General features: G+C 49.9%; 1 protein-coding gene across 1 annotated transcript in view; it reads right to left on the minus strand.

The window, feature by feature from the left end:
* DIPK2B (divergent protein kinase domain 2B) overlaps positions 1-4,164 on the minus strand; it is a 46,308-nt gene that overhangs the window by 34,318 nt on the left and 7,826 nt on the right. The window lies entirely within an intron of this gene.

Below are 4,164 nucleotides of genomic sequence, written 5' to 3' on the forward strand. Positions count from 1 at the left end.
TCTCCTTTTTTTTTTTTTTTTTTTTTTTTTTTTGCTTTGTTTTTAGGTGAGATGCAATTCACATAACATGCAATGTACAACTTTCATTCTAACCATTTTAAGGTATAAAATTCAGCGGCTTTTAGTATCCTCACAAGGTTGTACACCTATCACCACTCTCTAACCCCGGAATTTTTCCATCACCCCCAAAAGAAAACCTGTACCCATTCAGCATTCTCGCCTAATTCTCGAATTCGTGCCCTCTGCTCCTGGCGGCCGCTAATCTGCTTCCTGTCTCCATGGATTTGCCCATCCCGGACATTTCCTATAAATGGGACCCTCCAATATTTGTCCTTTTGCATCTGGCTTCTTTCACTCAGTGTAATGTTTTTAAGGGTCATCCGTGTCATAGCAGGTGTCCGTTCTTCACTCTTTTTTACGGTCAAATAATATTCCATTGTATGGATATAACCTATTTCGTGTTATTCCCCCCTCAGTTGATGGAGGTGTGGATTGCTTCCACTTTTTGGCTACTGCGGAGAGCGCTGCTCTGAAGGGTCACGTACAAGTTTTTGTGTGAACACACATTTTCAACTCTCGGGCAGAGAGGTGAGTTTCTCTCCCCCATCTTTGGTGATGACGGATCCATCGGAAACTGTCTGGTAGGTGAGTTTTGTTAAGAAGAAAAGGGCAGGGGGGCACCTGGGTGGCGCAGTCGGTTAAGCGTCCGACTTCAGCCAGGTCACGATCTCGCAGTCCGGGAGTTCGAGCCCCGAGTCAGGCTCTGGGCTGACGGCTCAGAGCCTGGAGCCTGTTTCGGATTCTGTGTCTCCCTCTCTCTGCCCCTCGCCCGTTCATGCTCTGTCTCTCTCTGTCCCAAAAATAAATAAACGTTGGAAAACAAACAAACAAACAAAAAAAAAAAAAAAAAAAAGAAAGAAAAAAAAAAAAAAGAAGAAAAGGGCAGGAATTTCGGTGCTGCCCAGATGAGGGAGGTCTGGGAGGGAAAGGACAAAGCATTTCTGGAAAGGAGAACAGGAGAGGGAGGAGACGGTGCCAGACGGGATGCCAATAACCTTGAGCTTTGGTGGGTGGAAGAAAAAGGGGGTTTGTTCCGAATTTATAAAATGGCTGCTGATATTTTTCTGGTTTTTTGTTTGGTTTGGTTTTGTTTCACAACGAAAGGAAAGATCTCTGGTGGGGATGATAAGGTGGGTTAGCAGAAAAGCAAAAACGGTTATGGCTTCGGCAGTGTCGTAGGGGGAAGTCCTGGGCTTCAATGCGAGATCAATTGGTTAGTGAGCAAAGGACCCAAGTCAGCAGTTTGTCCTTCGCTCTCTTCCAGGGTGTCATCAGAACATAACACGCGTTGCTTTGAGGTGGTTGTTGGTGTTTGAATCTGCCCTCGCTAGTGGGCCGCGTGCGCCTGGGGGTGGGGCTTGTGTCGCAGTCATCTCTGTGTCCCCAGGATACAGCGCAGTGTTGAGACTTGTTGACCAGAGGCACCGGAAGTGGAAGCCCTGTGCTCTTCCTGGTTCTCTGCTCCTTCTCATTTTGCGGCAGCTTTTAGCAGCAGAGTCGGGCCTCAAGGCCAGTGTCCAGGCCCCAGAGATCTATTACCAGGCCCTCTACGATAATCCCCACCGTAGTGTTATTATGGAAATCTCTGGAAGCTGAGGGAAAGAGGAAGCTTTCTTCAGTTCAGAGCCTAAGGTCAGTCTGGCTCCTTTCCGTTGGGGTCTCAAGTGTATCCTGAACACCGGGATGCCTTCTGGTATGTTGTCCAGGTCCCAAGTGGAGGTCGTCTGGAACCAGTTGTCACTCCTGTGCCTCAGTACTTGAGGGCAGCCTGCCAATGGCAGATGGCAGGTACCCAGGCCAGCGTGTGGAGGGTCTGTCGGCGAGTGCAGAAAAAGAGGTGCGGGGAGATCGTGCCTAGGGTGTGGACCCCGCCGTGGGCTTTGTTATCTGTCTTCTGTCGCCAGGTTCCGCTCAGCGTTCCGCTCCCTGGCCTGGGAACAGCTTGACTTCCTCTGGCTCATCTCTCCTCACTCCGGTGCCAGTGACATTCACAGAGTCTAGAGTGTAGATTGGTAAGCTCAGCGTCAGATGACGGCCATATTGTCAGCCACTCGATTCCTCCTGATTTCGAAGCGGTTTCTGCACAACCTAAGAGCAAAGCCAGATGGCCTTCTCACGCCTCTTCCTTCCCATCTTTGCTGAAGGGGTGGCATCAATCCTCCTCAATCCTCCGGGGTGGCATCTTTGGCCCCAAGAGGCCCAGTGGGGGGTGTGTGGAAGCATGTGGGCATGATGGGGGGACAATAGTGCAGGAGGGGAACAACACGCGATACGACAGCACTGGCAATTTCTGAGGCAGCCTACTCGTGTGAGTGAGTGGGAGCTCTCAAATGGGAAGAGGGAGCTGGATTACCAGAGCCTCCTTCTGTCGTGACTCAGATTGGGTTCTTCTTTATGGTGGGAAATCGATGAGAATCTGATTTTCTTTTTCTTTCTTTTTTTTTTAAATTTTTGCATTTGATTTAAATCAAGTTAGTCAACACACAGCGTCATCACGATTTCAGGAGTAGAATTTGGTGACCCATCACTTCCACAAGACAGCCAGTGCTCATCCCAACAAGTGCCCTCCTTCGCACCCGTCCCCCATCTAGCCCATTCCCCCACGCGGCAACCCTCTGTTCTCTGTACTTAAGAGTCTCTTATGGTTGGGGCCCCCCGGGTGGCTCAGTCGGTTAAGCATCTGACTCTTGGTTTTGGCTCAGGTCATGGTCTCATGACCACATGGCATTGTGGGTTTGAGCCCTGCATCAGGCTCTGCACGTACAGCGTGGAGTTGCCTTGGGATTCTCTCTCTCTCCCTCTCTCTCTGCCCCTCCCCAACTCGCGCCGTCTCTGTCTCTCTTAAAATAAATACATACGCTTAAGAAATTTTTTAAAGTATTTATTTATTTTTGAGAGAGAGAGACAGAGAGAGACAGAGCGCAAGCAGAGGAGGGGCAGAGGGAGTGGGGGACACAGAATCCGAAGCAGGCTCCAGGCTCTGAGCTGTCAGCACAGAGCCCGACGCAGGACTGGAACTCACGAACTGCGAGATACCCGAGCCGAAGTCGGACGTTTAACCGACTGAGCCATCCATGCATCCCAAATAAATAAACTTAAAAAAAGTCTTGTGGTTTGACTCCCTCTCCGTTTTTATCTTACTTTTCCTTCCTTCCCCCTATGTTCATCTGTTTTGTATCTTAAATCCCACATACGAGCGAAATCATCTGATATTTGTCTTTCTCTGACTGACTTATTTCGCTTAGCATAATACACTCTGGTTCCAGCCATGCAGTTGCAAATGGCAAGATTTCATTCTTTTTGATTGCTGAGTAATACTCCATTGTGTGTGTGTGTGTGTGTGTGTGTGTGTGTGTTTTGAGAGAGAGAGACAGAGTGTGAGCAGGGGAGGGGCAGAGAGAGAGGGAGACACAGGATCCAAAGCAGGTTCCAGGCTCCGAGGTGTCAGCACAGAGCCTGAGGCGGGCTCGAACTCACAGACCACGAGATCATGACCCGAGCCAAAGTCGGATGCTTAACCGACTGAGCCACCCAGGCGCCCGTATACCACATCTCTTTTATCCATTCATCTGTCGATGGCCATTTGGGCTCTTTCCATACTTTGGCCATTGTTGCTAGTGCTGTTATACATGTGGGGGTGCGTGTGCTCCTTCGAATCGGTATTTTTCTATCCTTTGGCTAAATACCTAGTAGCGTTATGGCCGGGTCGTAGGGTAGTTCTATTTTTAATTTTTTGAGGAACCGAGGAAGCTGATTTCCAAAACGGGCTCTCTGGCTGGTGAAACAGGTTGTGTAATGAGAGCTTCCGAGAGAGGACACAGTCTGGGGGTTGGCCTGGGTCCCCTGAGAAGGTTGTAGGGAGGGTTGGTGAGGGTCATCCCGTCGGATCTTCAGACCAGAGGTAGCAGCCAGAAACCGTTTGCCAAATGGCTGCTGGGGGTCGCATCAGCGAGAATGGAGGATGACAATGGGAAGGGTCCCTACCACTGAACCTGTTTGGTCACTGTCTTCCCACGAGCCACTGTTTTGTGGCCTTGTTTGGTCCCATTTCCGGTAGATCACGACCCCTCTTCCCCCACCCTGAGATGTGAGGTGGGAATGGAC

Source organism: Herpailurus yagouaroundi, unplaced genomic scaffold (genome assembly GCF_014898765.1).
Source record: "Herpailurus yagouaroundi ecotype Mexico unplaced genomic scaffold, PumYag 67793, whole genome shotgun sequence".
Lineage (NCBI taxonomy): Eukaryota > Metazoa > Chordata > Mammalia > Carnivora > Felidae > Herpailurus > Herpailurus yagouaroundi.